This window comes from Pteropus medius, unplaced genomic scaffold (assembly GCF_902729225.1).
Source record: "Pteropus medius unplaced genomic scaffold, Ma_sr-lr_union100, whole genome shotgun sequence".
Lineage (NCBI taxonomy): Eukaryota > Metazoa > Chordata > Mammalia > Chiroptera > Pteropodidae > Pteropus > Pteropus medius.
The window spans coordinates 5,798,909-5,817,360 of NW_024353908.1; the positions used below are offsets into that span (position 1 = coordinate 5,798,909).

The 18,452-nt window shown below is 35.7% G+C and overlaps 1 protein-coding gene and 1 pseudogene across 6 annotated transcripts in view; one reads left to right on the plus strand and one right to left on the minus strand.

Moving 5' to 3' along the window:
- MITF (melanocyte inducing transcription factor) overlaps window positions 1-18,452 on the minus strand; it is a 212,490-nt gene that overhangs the window by 134,692 nt on the left and 59,346 nt on the right. The window lies entirely within an intron of this gene.
- Window positions 10,718-10,836, plus strand: LOC120593849 (uncharacterized; annotated as a pseudogene).

Below are 18,452 nucleotides of genomic sequence, written 5' to 3' on the forward strand. Positions count from 1 at the left end.
TATTGAAATTTTATTTAACCTATTTGATCGCATAGATTGAGAGACAGTGGAACTGACGACTGCTGTTTTCATTTTAAATATTCGCCTCTGATTTTTTTTCTATACCATATGCTACTTGTAAAAAAAAAAAAATTCAATGGAATTTCTTAAAGAAATTAATTAGTTTAATTAAAGAAAATGAATCTATTAATGACACGGACTCTAACATTCTTCCCTTGAGAGTAAACACTTTACTTCTCTGACTTTAAAATATACTTTTGACTCCAAATTCTATTAATGTTTTATGAAATTGTTCATAAAAATATTCATAAATGTTTTATTTAGACCCAGTATTTCTCATTAAAAAATTTAATTATCTAGCAAGAATATATAAGTCAAAAGCCCAAATGTACTTCATTCATGTATTCATTCAACAAAATTTATTTAGTGCCTATGTTATATCAAACAATATGCAGGTGCTGGAGAAATGGAAACAAAAAAATCTAGACTAGAAAGATGAATAAGCAAGCAACAACAGTAAAGATATGAGCTTTAATATTGGGGAACTGTGAGAAAATTAGATATAGATATGGATAATCAATAGGGATACTGAAGCTAAACTGATGGATATACAAGAGTCAGCTAAAAACACTGAGGGAAGAGAGAAGCCAGCTACAGATAAATGGGTAAATCCAAGTGCAAAAGCCTAGAATGAAAACAAAGGAATGAACAGGAACTTGAGAGGAATCAAAAGAAAAAGAAGAAAAAAAATTGAGTGTAGCTGGATGACAAAAATAAAGCGCAGATGATGGTGGAAGGAGCAACAGGGGAGAAAGTACGAGCTTCATAGGTCCCCTTAGGTTGCATGGACTTTATCCTAGCAATGAGAAGACGTTTCGGGGTTTTAAGATTTGAATAGCTCAAAAGAGAACTGATTAAACTTAGAGCACAGACTGACCCAGGAGAAAGTCCCTGCATTCCGATTCCCATAATTCAAACTTAAGTAGACCAGCCATCAAGTTTTATCCTAACAATAACTATTGCAAATATATTTGCAGACAGAGAGGTATGTTTGACCCCTAAGTATAACTTTATATTCTGGAATTGCCCCAAGGCAGACACAGTGCAGAATATTATAAGCACATACCTGGAAACATCCCCAAAAGGGTTGATATACGTGAACCAAACCACTAAAATAAGAGTTTTAATTCCAACTAGAACGTTATTGTTATTTGTTTGTCAGATATATATCAAACATACAGAGAATATAATGACTACCCATATAAGCACTGCCTAGATACTAAGATGTTATTCCGAATATCTGATTCAATTTTTTTCGGAAATAAAATATCATGAATTCAATTTAAGACCTTCTTGTATTCTTGCCTGTTCTCCCTCCCATACATTTTTCTTCTAAGAAATTGTTTTCCTGAAGTTAGTGTTTCTTTCCAAAATAAGTTTTTCATGCACACACACACACACACACACACTTCATTATGAGTATATGATAATATTCTATATATGTATTTTAAAACTTTACCTAAGTAGGAAATATCCCACCCATCATACTGAAACTTACATGTTTAATTCAACATTTTTTTTAAACATCAGGACTATCTGAGGGGGTAAGACAGGTTTTCAAAATTATGGAACATTTTGAATGTACCAGAAGAATGAAGACAAATATAAACAACACACAGCTTAAGAAATAAAACATTAAAGATATACTCAGGTTGATTTTTGAAGGCATTTTGCACATAGTCTACAGTTTTGTATCCCTAAAGGCTATATGAGTAGTTTCAGAACAAGCATCAACTCTTTTGGCAACCACACCTAAAAGTCATCGATGAATTTTCCTATAACTTCTCTGACAGTTGCAAGCAGAGGAGGGAAAAAAAGTGTCCATGTACCCCTTGATCCTATCATACTTGGGTGATAATTAACTACCATATGACTTGCAGCACCTTGACTTTCTAACATAATAGCATTTTTCCCCTGTAACAATCTCACTTAATTGTGTAAATATAGCCAAATACAGTGACCACCAATCTCTATCATCATCATCATCATCATCATCATCATCGTCATCATAGAACAAGCTTTAATATATTTCAGGAGCTATACTAAACATTCGCAAATAATGCTCATAAAATCCTACGAATTAGAGATTGTGATGCTCATTTTATAGAGAGATGCTAACAGACTGCCAAATATCAAAAGACAGGAAATGCTGGAGATTAAGTTTGAACCCCATGTGCCTGACTCTCAAGACCCGATCTTCACCATTATAAAAAAATTATGTTAGAAAAAAAATTCCACTTCCAGCCATGCATAGTAACTGGTACCAGATTATCTCTTTTACTGTAATTAACTGAAAAATTCAATAAAATATATAAAATAACATTTTTCAGTCACTAAACATTAGGCATTTCATGACTGTGATCCCTGAAGGAAGAGAAACAAATGAAATAAGTATAATTACCTATGTTTTCTGCCTAGAACTATTTTCTGGATTATGAGGCAGAAAAGGGGAATCTGAGCAGAGCAGAGCAATCTCAATGAATTGAGAAGAAAAGGTTGGAATTCAGAAAGAATGAGATGGTTGGACTATGTAGGTCAGATCAGAATACAAAAAAGGAAGGAGCTGTGCAAAAAAGAGATCTAGAAATCTTCATACGGGTCTCCTTGAGTCTTTAGCCTAATAGCAATATCCATATGTAGAGGGTGAGACCACAAGGCTCAGCAAAGAACAACCACCAGAGAAAAAATAACTACTAGGAAACGAATGTCTTTTGGGAAGCTATAAGCGGAAAAACTGAGAACTCACAGAAGGAGACATTCAAAGTCCAACCTGCCAAAGTAGAGGAACTTCATTGAACGTCTGCAGCATTCAGTAGAGACTCCAGAAAGGTCATATCTTGGCCGCAGAGATAAACTAGGCCTATAACAAGGCTATACTAGATCCACTCTCAGAAAGACTAAAAAGAACCTCAAAATAATTAAGCTGATCCCCAAGTAAGGGGGATTTTTGTCCTGCTTGCCAGGACAAAACTCAACACTTCTTAAAGGAAGACAACAAAATCTCGAGACACATTCACAATGACTAGCATCCATTAAAATATTACTAGATATGTGGGCAAGAAAGACTTAATTCAGCAGGCCTGCACTGTTCAAACCTTGCACATTACACAGAAAGGCCTATGTTCAGGACTGGCTTTTGTTGGCTTCTAGGAGATAATCTCTGAGTCCTTGAAATATTCGGCTTGATAAGAGTGTTTTTGTATGCCTGAGGCCTTGAGCCATGCTGTACCAGTTTACCAGAAAAGTTTAAAAGTTTATCCTAAAAAAGTTTTTCTAACAGTATGATTTAAGATGAACACAGGTTTTTGCTGCTGGAGGGAGCGGGGGGCAGTGCAGGATGTAGAGTTTGAGTAGCTGAGGTCAGTCACACAGAAACTACATGACCTCCAAAATAAATCGTGGACCAAGGCTCATGTGAACTTCCTTGGTTGGCAACACTGTACATGTGTTACCATACATTTCAGCTGGGAGAATTAAGTGAATCCCCATGTGACTCCACTGGGAAGGGATGCCTAGAAGTTTGCACTTTGTTTCTACATGAACCAATAGATTAAAAACTGGCACACCTCTTTGGTATACAAAGATACCAAAATTTCCTACTACACACACACATGCACACACAAATGGCAGCAGAACTGACAGTTTAAAAATACAAAATGGGAAAAGACTTACTGAATGAATCATGAAAGAATTAATGAATTGATACTTAAGTTATATCTAATAAAACATATCACAAATAAGGCTAAGTCATCAGACACTGTGAATATATAACACTGGGAAGATTATCAAAGTCTATAAAGAGTTGATCCTTTGAGAAAGAAAGCAAGATTCTGCCTAGTCATGCAGTGACTGGACCAATAGTATATAATATATAACTCCTTCCTAGTTTCCATAAGCCAATCATACATGATTACCCAATGGACAAAAAGTCAGATGAAACAGTAATCAACCATAGGGTTGATAAGCATCTAATATCTTCCAGGAACATTTAAATTAAATACCCAGTGATCCTCTATTATGTTTGTGTAGTTCTTAATGTGTCCCTAGAAAATAATGGATTAGTGATCCTTTTTCAGTGCTCTACTACAGAATTTTATCTATGATCTTCAAATATTTTCACTTTTTGTTCATAACACCAATCAAAAAAAAGTCATCCTCTGAAAATTATTGATTTTCCACTGAACTTAAATCTATTAACTCTAATCAACCTGTCATTAAGTTTTAAGACAGTTTTGCATGCTCCATTCACACTTCACTGAAAATAATAAGCTTCACACCTTTTAAAGAAATCTTAAATATATGCAAGCTAGGTAATTCCATCAAAGCTGCTAATGATTCAAGAAACTTGTGGTCCAACGTCAGATCTATGAGATCCACATTTGATCTTCCTTTTCCGCTAAGGGAATAGAAAACAATTTGGAATGCAAGGGAAAATATCCTAGGTCTTTCTAGCAGTACAGTCTATTAGAAATCCTTATACTTTTGCTTCTGACATAAACTGAATTTGTAAGTGGCACTGAGAAAGGGAATACTATCAATGCCAAAATATACCTGAAAATATAACAGCACTTCCAAGAGAGAATTATTCCACTTGGTGTAAATAAATGCATAAATGATAGAAAAGATTTTGTACGCATTCTACCTACTAAACAATCCAATCTTCCTTATAGTTTATCTAATCTTTCTTAGCTACTGGACTGTGTCAATGAACAGTTATCTTCAAGAGTAATGTAGAAGGATAAGAAACTCTTGTCTGAGTCAGGCTTAATAGTGTCCAAATGTTAAGCATGTTCACTGCAAGGACAAGTTCCCTCAGTTCTGAACTCTTGACATCCTTACTATTCCAATCACAAACCTTTCCCATTATCTGCCCAACCCACTGAGCAGGACGCAACAAATTAATTTTAGGATATGTCAACTGAGGACAAGAAAAAACCCAACCAACTAAATCGTTTGCATGCATGACCTAATTCTTGCTCTTCACTGAACCCAAAGAAAGAAAAACAATAACTCTATCATTAACTCATAACACACAGAACTCTGTTATCCATATTTTCAGCAGAACTTTATAAAAACATTGAACTATATCTAAATATATAGTTCAATGTATATATATGAACTCTATAAGATAATTTAGGCAACAAATAATTAGAAATTCTGAGAATAAAATAATAATCATTGGGAGAAAAATCAAGCTATGAAAATTAAAAATTGACGGAAGTAAAAAATTATTCTGTTTAGAGTTAAATCAACACTTAAAAACTTAGTCCTACAAGCATATTTTATAACTTATGTCTCTGAGGACAAACATCTCAAAACTTGCATTCTCCAAATATCTGTTAACAAGGTGATCCCCTCACTGATGTGGCCTTTTACTTTTTCAAAGCATTTCTTCAACTGTAATCTAATTTTTCATTACACCATCCCTATGAGATTGCACCGTTCTCATTTTAGACAAACTTGGTAGTCAAGCACCTTGGATAAGGTCACTGAGCTATTTTGGGACAGAGCTAGGACTATAACTTACTATCCTCATTCTTTCTATGACATCTAAGTTATTTTGCTTATTCTCCTTACCCCATTTCTATTTTTATTATTGCTCCATTTGTTTCTCAAAAATTTCTACTAACCTAATGTTCTACTCAAATCATTTGGGGTTGCAAAAGACAGAAACCCACTGGAGTACAAGGATGAAGAAGTGATAAGGAAACAGCAGAAGATATCACAGTTGCCCAAGGACAGGAATTAAATATAGCTAGGGCCCTGGGGACTGAAACTAGGATGAGGTCAAACACAAAGCTCTCTTCACCATTTCTCTCATGGGTTACCTGGTTGCATTCCCATGAATATTGTGCCTTGCACACCTACTCCACAATTCACACATGGTCCAAGGTGATCATTAAGCTCCCCCAGCCCTTCCTCATTCTTCTATGTTTCACAGATAGAAATAACATTTGTGTCTTTACTCGAACTCTCCCAAGACTTAGTCAGCTCTCTGTTGGCCAGCTGACAGTCTGTCGGGTTTTGATTGGATGTTTACCACTGGTTTGATTAGAAATGGGGAAGGGACGGAATAAGGCAGCGGGCCAAGAAACCATTCTGGTTACAGGTAATTCACAAACTGGGGCATTATATCAATACATTATAGCAGCAGTCCCCAACCTTTTTGGCACCAGGGACCGGTGTCCTACGAGAATTTAATTCCTGATGATCTGAGGTGGAGCTGAGGCAGAGATGCTAGCGCTGGGGAGCAGCTGAAGCTTCACTCACTCACCCACCACTCACCTCCTGCTGTACGGCTCAGTTCCTAACAGGCCACAGATCGGTACCAGTTCCATGCCCAGGGGTTGGAGACCCCTGCATTATAGCACAGCAAAATGCTAGTACTGGTCAGCAACCTCACCGCATTCAACCAAACCCCTCATTTTACAGATAAGAATACTGAGGCCTACATAGTAAAATGACTTACCTAAGGTGACACAGATGCACTTTGGCAGTCATGCCTAAAGTCCACATATCCTAGTTTTCTGAAGCCACATATTTCATTCTGAAACCTATCATCAAAACTGTTCCATCCATAGCTAATGATATAGCTCTTCTCTCACAGCAAGTTATACATCTTGATATAAAAATAGCAAATCTATCATTAACCGTAATGTATAAACACTCATAAAATAGTCCTACCTTTAAAGCAGTAAGTCTCAACTATAGCTGCCCATTACGATCACCTTAGGAGCTTTTAAAAAAATACCAGTGCCCGAGTCCCACCCGAGAACAATTATTTAGAATCTCTGACGGCAGCGTCCTGACACTGGTATTTTTGTTTTTTAAAAGCTCTCCATGTCATTCTAATGTGCAGTCAGAATTGAGAATTACTGTTTTAGAAATTTAAAATTAAATGTGCACATATATCTACAGAAATTCAACACTTCTACTTTAATTCAAATACAAAATAAGGAAAATTCTCAAATAATTTAACAACATATTTTAGATGACAAGTTTCAGACAAATTTTGGATAGCAACAATTAAAGCTACCATTTATTAATCACATATAATGTGCTTTACAAATATTAATATATAAGCTCCATGAGGGCAAAAGTTTGGTTTAGTTTTGTCATACCCCCAATGTCTAGTATAGTGCCTTGTACATTTAAATGTTTAATGAATATTTGTTAAATGAACAAATGAATGATCTTATTTATCTCTCATAGTGGCCCTTGAAGATAGTCATTATTTCTCTGTCACTAATGAGGAATTTTATGCTAAGAAGGATTTAAAGCAACACATATGGTCCACTTATCACATAGATAATGTTGAAATTACATGTCTTTTTTCAGGGAGTTAATCAAAACTGACGTTTTGAATGAAGGTCAAAATTGTTAAATTTAAAAAGTTATTTTGAGTACTAGCTCTATTATTTATTTATTTCAAATAAATATTGAATATTATTTAAAAATAAATATTATTTATTTCAAAAGCTAAGCATATTGCCATCAAATAAATCTTTGGACTGTCCCAGTTCGTACTGAACCTTAATCCAGGAACCCTGCTTATGGCAAATATAGTTAAACAAGCCACATATCTAACTTGGTGTATAAGGTTTTAAGAACTGAATGGAAAAACTTAACCACATTTAATCTAAAATATGATTCAATGCTTAGTAAAGTAATGAGCTGGCAAGCAGTCGTCAAAGCCACCTACATTATCCCTCAGTCACTAGCCTCAGTCACTCTCAGTATCAAATCCTGCAACAAGATATCAAAATCTGCACTAAGCTTTTGAAAAAAAACATCCGATTCTTTTGGACAGCCAATGCTGAGCTGAGGATGAAGGACCAAAGGTAGATGAGCCTGCTTAAAATACTCAGCACAGAACAAACAAACAAACAAAAAGGAAGAGACAGCAGATGAAAATTTCTAACAACGTCCTTCCTCACCTCCAGTCAGGCAAAAAAGACTGCTAATGGAAACTGGATCACTATGTATAAACTGATGCAGAAATTTCATAATTTGCCAAGATTAAAAAGGGCTAAGCAAAAGAAGAAGAGACCTGTGAAAGAATTTCTGCTTCTTACTTAATTGAAACAATATTTTCGGAAGAATGTTCAAGATACTATCTTAAGAATTTTAGAATGCCACAAAATTGATATTTAATACCTAAAGAGTAAACAGAATTGTGCTTATGGTAATGTAAATTTTGATGTTCTCAGTATAGTATCCGAACTAATATTATAAGACGACCCCAGAGAAAGATCTAGTGTAACTATTGCTAACAAGTGTGCATTATACATCAGCAATAAAGGCAATATGAGTAAAATAAGAACCCAGAATCAAGGAAAGAAGCAAACTATCTGACAAATATTTAAATACCTATGTTGGCCTGATGCTATGTCATGTACAAAAGCAAAAGTCTTCCACCCATAACAAAGAAAGATACACTTAGTTCATTGGTGTTTATATACACTCATGTGACCTTATTTTTATTTTTAATTCATAACCTTTATTACATCACACTTTAATATGAGCAACAGCTTTATAAAAGAACCATGTGATAAACCAGTTGGGCCCAATATCTAAGATGCACCCTGATCACAGATGAAGCATCTGGGAATCCTTACCTTAACCCCTTCAATGCACTTTCAACCCCTATTATTTAGAAAATTATTCTGGCATCCTAAATGATACCTTAGTCATGATGCCCTACAGGCTAATTGAGGAGAGATCAGGGTAAGAAATTAATGACAAAGCAATGTTAGCTGGAATCATACTATAGTTCAACTCTTGGCACAAGAATGTAAAGGCTGTACTCTCCCCCACACCCAATTCATTTTTTAAGATGCATACTACACGGTACCCTTGTGATATCAAATAGTTAAGATAATTTCTGAGTTTCTGACTTCTCATAAACTATCTATCTAGTCACTTAGAGACTATCTCAGAAGTCAGTTAAGCTATCTCTATCTGTTCTGTGGTTTCTGTTCAGTGCTCCAATTTTCAATCTACAAAATAGGCTGACCGCACACAACAGACTGTATATCATTACAGGTAGGTACAAAAGAATTTTAAACTCTCTTCATTCCTCGTAAGGGTCTGTTTCCAAGTCTTTTTGAGTTTCGCTCAGAAATACCTCTCAAAGTCATTTGTTCCAACTCCACTGTTACCGCCCTAGTTAAAGTCACTATAGTCCCTCAACTGGACTACGAGCCACCTAACCACTCTCCTCAGCTTCACTCTTGACTCCAGCCCTGCTTCAGCCTGCCCATCTCTGCTCAATCTATTCTTCACACTACAGCCCAAGTAATCTTCAAAGACCAAATGATGATGTGACCCACTACCTACTAATCCCCTCTCTCCATTTTAACTTCTATAACTGCTTCCCACTGTATTAAGTAAGGGTAAAATCTAAACCCTTTCCAGGGCAGTCAATGTGCTGTGTGGTGAGGACTGGACCAAGCTTCCTAGCCTCAGCGCCACCACGCTCTGCACTGAGGGCTGTGCCTGCATCACTCTGGTCTTCTCACAGTTGTCTGGATATGCCATACTCCCTTCCCACCCCAAAGCTTATTGCACATTCTTTTTCCTTCTGAAATATTCTCACCATACTCTACTCCTAAGCTTCCTTCCATATCTCAGTATAAAATTTACCTCCTTAGAAAAGCCTTCCCTAACCCCACAACCAGGTCAAGTCCTCTATTATATGGTCTTTTACAATTTTTTATAGCTGTAAATTGGTATTTTGTCTGATTACTGGATTAATCTTCTTCCCCTCTATTGACTGCAAGCTCCAAGAAGACAGAGACTATGCCTATTTAAACTAAGGTGACCATTCATCCCAGTTTTCCTGGAACAGTCCCGGTTTACACTTGTTTTCCTAGAGTACTTACTAAGAGTGGCACCTTTGGGTCTCACAAGTATCCAACTGAACTAAAATTTATATGGTTATCCCAGTTTTAGTTCATCATTGAATCCCCAGTAACTACTGCTACAGCAACTATACAAAGTAGTCAGTAAATATTGATTAAATTGTTAATGAACATAAAATCTAAATTTATATCTATCTAGCTAGCTACATATTCATATCAAGATTAACAAAAAAGAAAAAAAGATATTTACCAAGTAGCTTTCCAACATAATAAATTGCTGAACAGAGAGAACAATCAAATATATAGCCAACTCAACAATCTCTGGCATTTAAAATAACTAAGTTTAGTTACTAAATACACAATACTTTGGGGCAACTCTAGAGAAACGCCTTTGTGTCCATATATTCCAAAATAGGTCACTGGAAGATTAACTGTTTCGATGAGGTAAGTACTTCCAAGGCTGTAAAAAGAAAACTTTAACCCAAAGAAAAGTATCAGAGTAGTTTATCTACCACAGGAGTGCAGTAAAAAGCATTCTGCCTTAATTATTGCACTTAGTAAACAAAGATATTGTCTGTATACATGTCACTGTAGAAAAGCAAGACTCATCAAATTCAACCAGGGTGTAGAAGAAATTAAATTACATTTCCATTTATTAATTGGCTTTAATCAATACAAAAAGCCTTTGAAAAGGGAAATGTAAAATTAAGCACAGTCCATGTTTCTGCTTTGGGCACTATATTTGATCTAATTTGGGCTAATATTTGATCATTAATTCCATCAAAGCAATAATAGTCTATGGCCATGCTAACCTGAACAAGCCCAATCCCATTTGATCTCGGAAGCTAAGCAGGGTCAGACCTGGTTAGTACTTGGATGAGAGACCCCTTAGACAGACCAGGTGCTGTAGGCATAAAAAATAAAAAAATAAGTAAATAATTTTTAAAAAGCAATAATACATAGTTCAGGTAAACTATCTCCTAACTACAGTTCTGAATTCCCCATTAATCAGACTGAAGGAGTAAGAGATCCACAGACCGCCAAAGGCAATAAAATTTAACATGTAAGCATACCTCAGGTCTGAGGTGTGCTATGTCATCCCTAACACAGCTCCAGGGGGCTAGAACGTACCACAGGAATTCTAAATAAAAGAGAAGTCAGGCAATAAGACCACCAACCAACATGCTGGGGGAAAGCGCATAAGTTAAAAGAAAATCATCCAGCCAGCAATACTTTATTGGGGCCGGGAAACCGAGAAGGAAGCTTCCCCAAGCAAAGGCAGATCATCTTGTTTTCCTTTATGTTAAACAGAGCAATCTATGCAGCCAAGATAAGAATCTTCACCAGAGAACTAGACAGGGATGTCTAGTGTGAACCTTCTTCCAAAGGAAGCTGTGCATCACAATTTCCTTGCATTACTCATTTTACTGGCTTGTATTTTTTCTGTCTTAATTACACATGGAACCAATCTAACAATAATTGCGGTTTTGATTACAAGTACATAGGCTCACAGTTTTAAGTAAAAGAGCTCCACCTTAAATTATCAGTTTTCTTTCAGAGAGAACAGCTTAAGTTCTTAACATATGAGTTGAAAGACACACCTATAAAGGACCATAAATCTTACATGCACAAATTTATAATGGGCTAAATACATTTTTCTGAGGAAAAGATCCTTAGCTTCATATTACAAATTGGCTCTTGGTCTCGAAGAATCTTTTTATTATCAAGTTAATTCCTCATTTTTAAAAAAAGTCTTTCAGTTAAAAGAACAGTAAAATGAATCCCTCAGTGTTTTTAGAACTGCAAACAGACTGCACCCAAAATTTGCTTTGCAAGGTAGATTTTCACATGATCATTTACATTAAATGGACTAAAGTACGAGAACACTATCTACCATTCTTCTAAAAATGAATTTATTCACTCACTGAATAATTATTGTCTATTATATAACATGAGTGTTTTAAGTTTTGAAGTATACTGAACAAAATTAACATTCTTCTTGACATTATAGCTTGGAAAATCTAGCGGAAGAGACGACAATAAACAAGCCAGAATAAAAAGGAGGCCTCAACCCCAAAAGTGTGTAGAGGGTTCAAAGAAATTGTTGGCAGGAGGGAAGGGGGAGTAGAAAATGGAAAGAGAGGGGAAACAAACCAAATTGGCAAAATTAATCAAGAAAAAAATATATTATGCTATCTGTCATAAAAATGGTTATGTATTTTTAGAACGTCAGAGAGTTCGTAGAGTTGGCTGTCCCACAGTAAAAGAATTAAATAGCTCAGTGCATTCTCGTACTACACAGGAGTGACCAGTAAAACTGTGCTCTGTGGTACTGACTCGGTTCTTCCATATGTATAGCACTGGGTACATCTGCCTCAGACCTCTCTATTTAGATAAGAACAGAAACAACCAAAAATTTAGCCTAGCTCATTCATGATGAATATACACTTCTAAGAGGGGGATTTCCCAGCACCAAGGAAACTGCTTATCCTCTTCCCCACTACGGGAAAATTTGTGGTTAATCAAAAAAAAAAAAAAAAAAAACTGAGTCATTGGGTCAATGGAGGTCATAATAATAACAGCAGCAATTTTTGTTTTATCATGGGATAAAAGTACAAACTGCTGCAAATCAAGACCTTCAATTTATCTTAAAGTATGTGTATGTATGTACACACTTGCTTTTTGGTATCGATTTCTATCAATAGACACATTTTTAAAAAATATAATTGCTTTATTCCAATCTTTTTTATGAGTCAAGCATTTTTTAGGGAAATTAGATATTTATGATATTTCCCATAAAACCCAACAAACTATCTCATACTAAAATAATTATTAAAAGTACCACAGTGCTCAGTAAATATCTAAGGAAGGTTCTTCCTACCCCAAGCATTAACCTCAGTTCCTAAAGTCAGCTGAGACCAATACAGACCAATACAGCTCTCATTTCTGTAAAGATTTTCACTGGTAATGAGAATGATAAACTGCAAATTCTTTCTGAGGGATATATATGGAAAGACAAACAGAAGACAAAGTTCCCTAAGCATAGAGTGTCAGGACCTAACAAGAAGCAAAGAGTGTCAGGACCTAGCAAGAAGATGCCAGTGAATGCCAGTACATAAATGATTTTGAGTAGTTAATGAATAAAGGAAAAAAATTAATGTGAGAGTTCTAATTAGACAACTTCGTAAACTGTATTTTCATATATTAAATCATTTTTTCTCTTCTCATGTTACATTCTGAAAATGTTCTCTTCCATTTCTGTGATGTCCGGCTAGCAAAATAGAAGTTGCATGAGAATGCGGACCATGACCAGCACAGAGTTGGTGCTCACTAAGTGTTTCCAGAATAAATGATCGACACATGAATCATACATGATATCAAATCAATACATGAACCAATGATGGAAAAAACAAATGAACGGCAATTCCCTCCAACATCACTTCAGTTTACCTTGACTTGACTTGTCACCCTCCCCATGAAGCCATACTTGAGTCTTGAGCCATGAAACTCTCTTAAAGGGACTTGTCAAAAACTAACTTTATTTCACTCCTTGGGTTCTCATGAAGAAATGATCCTACTTCTTCACCTGGAAGGTCCATGTGTCGACCAGGTTTCTCAGCTTGGGCACTACTGACATTTTGTGCTGGACAATTCTCTGTTGTGGGGGCTGTCCTGTGCATTGTAGAATGCTCAGCAGCATCCCTGGCCTCTGTTTATTAGATGCCAGTATCAGCCTGCAAACCTAGTTGTAACAACCAAAAACATTTCTCCAAACATTGACAAATTTCTCCTGGGGGTCAAAATCACCCCTAGGTGAGAAATGCTATAGGCAAATCTCCTGCCAATTTAAGCCTCATTTTCTTGCATGAAAAATGCATATAATACCACTTCCTTCAAGTAATAATTATGATAATTACATTACATAAAATAAAAATAATTATAAACTATTTTGATAACGAGGCTAATATTTACTGACTGCCCACTCTGGGCCAGGCACCAAATAGAGAAGTTACTTAAATTGGTTTCCTCCAATCTCATTTTCACTCTAATCACACAAATAGTTGTCACAGCCGAGATTCAAATTGAAGCCATCTGACTCCAAGACCCCTAACTCTCATCCACTTTACTCTACAATCAACATCTGAACACAGCTTGTCACCTAGTAGGCCCTCAACAAATATTTGTTTACTTCCAATATTTTTCCTAATTTTCTTTTCCTAGAATAATCAGAAATCAGCATGTTTCCCTAATGCCTGAAATATGGAAATGTCTTAAAATCTTAATGTCAAATATATCATAGTTGCTTCTTCTATCTTTATAACTAGGGACTTCCTCTTGCCTACTATATGCTGCAAACGTTTCACATCCATGATACCTACTGGCATCAATGCTCTCTGTATTTAACTGTAAGCCCCTAAAGATTAGAAACCAGTTTCCTCACATAACTGAAGTACTCACATGTTTATGGGTGACGCTGACGATTTTACTAGATGGTGATGATCTTACTAGAAAATAACAAATAATGTTGTCACTGATTTGACATTGTCAAATCCACAAACAGAATTTTAGAAGGGGTTAAGACAGCTGAAGTTAACTGAAGTTGAGTAATTTTATCTTTTCAATACTAAATTACATCCAATGACTGGGAGGAAAAGAAATCTATAATTGTTTAAGCTTCTTAATGTCATGATATTTTATCCACTTGAAACAACAGAATAAAAAACAGGGTTGGCTAATGTTATCAGAGTTTTTCTACAAGATTTAAAGGATCTTACAAGATTAGTCTACATACCAATAATCATCATGGTAAAAACATATGATGAATAAGCATTTAATGTTAAAAAAAAAAAAAAAAAGTTACACAAGGAAAAAAATCCAAACCATAGACACAAATTTTTATTACTGTAATTTCTTTTTTGACATTTTTCCTATAACGATAGGTTTCTATAATTCACACATTAAGACTATTTACTTGAAGCTTGATTTGGTAGGGAAAAAAATCCTAATTTATAGGCTATAACTGCCATTTTCTGGTTCAGTTACCTTCTCGAAGCATGTTGCTTCCCAAACACACAGTAGTACCTCAAATACTATTCAAGATTCTTTCGGTCCCAGAAAAGGCCCACTTCAAAATCTAGTTCTAATAAAAATGACAAGAACAATATCCATTATTTTTTTTAAACAAAAGGAGAGAAGAGAACTACACAAAGCCCACCAGAAACCACCATTAAAAAAGTCAGACACAGTAACAACTTTGAATACACTAGAGTGGCTGTAATCAAAAAAAACTGAAAATCACAAATGTTAGCAAGAATATGGAGAGACTGGGACCTGGAACCCTAGTCCATTGCTGGTGGGAATGTAAAACTGTACGGCTGCTGTGGAAAACAGCCTAAAAGTTCCCAAAAGGCTGAACATGGAGTTGACATAAGGTACAACAATTCTACTAAGTATACACCTAAGAGAACTGAAAACATGTTCACATAAAAACTTGTACAAGAATATTTGTAGCTAAATTATTCGTGATTGCCAAAAAGTGGAAGCAACTCAAATGTCCATCAGCTGAGGAATGAATAAACAAAATGTCGTCTGTGAATACAATGGAATATTACTTGGCCGTAAAAAGAAATGGAGTACTAACACATCCTACAACAAGGATGAACCTTGAAAACATTATGCTAAGAAGCCAGTCATAAAAGACCACATATTGCATAATGCCATTTATATGAAATACTAGTAAGCAAACCCATAAGGACAGAAAGTAGATTAATGATTGCCAGAGGCTGGGGTAATCAGAAGCTGGGACTAACAGCTAACAGATACAGGGCTTCTTCTGGAGGTGATGGAAATGTTCTGAATTTAGACAGCAGTGATGACTGCACAAGATAGTGAATACACTAAAAAAAAACACTGAAGTGTACACTATAAAATAGTGAATGTTATATGAATTACATATAACATAATGCTAATATGAAATGTTAGAGACTAAAAAAGAAAAACACTAAATCTACATTACAGATGGTTCCTCACTCCCTTCAACCAGAGTACCTGACAGTGGTCTCAGCAGAGGTTTTCTTCCCTGAAAAATCTCCCCTTTCATTTAAGTGACATGGACAACTGAAATGAGAAGCCAATGCTGAAGCTTTAAACAATCAGAAATGATAAGGAAAGAGCATTTTTGATGAAATAATAAGACAATGAAAGAAACCAATAGTGTTTGTCCTGGGAAGGAAGAACAAAATAAAAATGAAATTGCCATTGTTTCTTTGCTTATCTTGGTATATAAGTTTGTCTGTACAAATAAATGGAAATAGCAACCTAGAGAGAAAAAGAGAATATTGTAAATCAGACTCAAAAAAAAAAAAAAAGCACCAAGGTGACAAATGAGTAAACGAAAAAAAAATAAGAACCACAGCAGAGGAAATATATATGCACACTTTTCTATCAAGTCATTTCTCAGTTATTTCCTTTTTCCAACACTCGACAACTATTTCCTGCTAAGCTTCTTCCTTCCTCCCTGCATTTCATTTGCACAGTTTTTCATCCTGCATAAACACACTGTTTTTCCTCTGTGGAGTGCCAGACTATTAATCTGCTTTCTTCCTATGCATTCTGCCAGGGATGAAGCTCACACCCCACATCTGCCTCTATTTCCTCAAATGTTGACCAGATATTTTCTATTACCATCTCAGTCATTCATCCATTTATTCACTCCCTCTCACAACAAATGAGTGTGGTAGGGAACTAAATGAAGATACAATGGAAATCCACATCTCACATTATCTCTGCTCAATCAGGACCTACAGTCTGAGGTAGGGCTTAGAATTCATTAAATGAGCCCACAAAAAAATGTAAAATGACAAGTGATTTAAATAATTAAGTAGAAGGCAAAGTTAAGGCGAAGTACAAGGATCCTATGAGGATATTTAGTAAGGGAATGAGTAGAGAAGTGAAGAGGTAGAGTGGAGGTGAAAATGTGAGGACTATTATTCCAAAGAGAAAAACAGCATTTGCAAAGGCCTTCTGTAGGGAAGTAGCATAACACATTTGAAAAAATAAATGAAGTCCAGGGTAGGCGAATCATAGAAAGAAATGTGGGGAGCAATATGAGAGAATGGGGAGGTAGGCAAAGACCAGACCACGAAGGGTCTTCATACCAACACAGGAGAGGGGTTAGAAGGCTAACAAGAACCCAGGGAGAGATAATAGTAGCTAGGCTATAGAAATGGCAGCAAAAATTTTGCAATGTAAATATATGGTCAAGTAATAATAATAATGATATAATAACCACCATAATAACAGCAGCAGTTATCATTTGCGGAATACTTATTACATGCCGAGACCCATGCTACATACTTTAAATATATTATCTTTTTGAGATTCTCAATTTGCAATTAAGGAAACTGAGACTCAGAGGCAGTTAAGTGAGTTAAATCACCTGGCTGAGACCCATACAGCCGGTATGTCAACAGGAACAGAATAAAGTTTATCTGCCTAGCTTCCACTAATACAACATAGTCTCCTTACCATAAAACAATAAAAATGTCAGCTATTGGAGAAGCAGGAACTGTGCTGGCATGTTTAAAATAAGTTAATCTTCCCAACAACTATATTATATGGGCGGCAGTATCTCCACTTTACGGATGGGGAAACAGAGGCAGGGCCAGGTCATTTGTAGGCATAAGCAGGGTAGATAAATGTTGTTACCTCGGAAGGTCATAGAACTGGGATCTGGACCCACTGAAGACAACAGAGTTCTGGAGGGTGTTTTTTTTTCTTTTCAGTTAGGATGCTGATTAATTAAATCTAAAACTATGAATCACCATTTTATCTACAATCTATTTAGATCCCTCTGTAAAATCTAAAAGGCATGAACCTTCGGAAATCAACATTCATATTTTTATTGTAATCTCTGACCCACAGCATGAGAGTCCCAGATTTCTATCACTACAAGTGTCACCACACCACTGACAGTTCATAAAGATAAGCTCGATCATAGATGAAAAATGCCAAGTATTTCCACCAAAATGGGCAGAAGAAATTACTTTGACAATCAAGTCATCTATAAGGAATCATATTACTTTTTACTAAATGTATAGTGAAAGTATTAGCATTCCAAAATCAAGACTGGAAATAAATGTCGATTAAAACCAAAGAGGACGATATTAGAGTATAAGTCTCAAGAAAACAGTAAAGAGTGAAAGGGGCTTCCCGAATCCCTAAGTACTCAACTATTATAACCTATTCCCCTTTAAATACCTAATGCTGCAACAGGATCTTTTTTTTTCTCCCACTGAGTCTAACAAAACAGAAATCCTTCCCGTTTTGCCAAGAGAAGCCTTTTTCCTATAATTTAGTCATTTGCCAAAATTATTTAATGAATGATAATTAGTATACAGAAAATGCTATAATAAACATTCACTTTACATGATTTGTAGATATTGCTACCAGGCTACAAATACCTCTATGAATATGTACAATGTGAGAACACAGGTTTAAAAAAAAAAACGAAAAACAAAGATTGGAGTT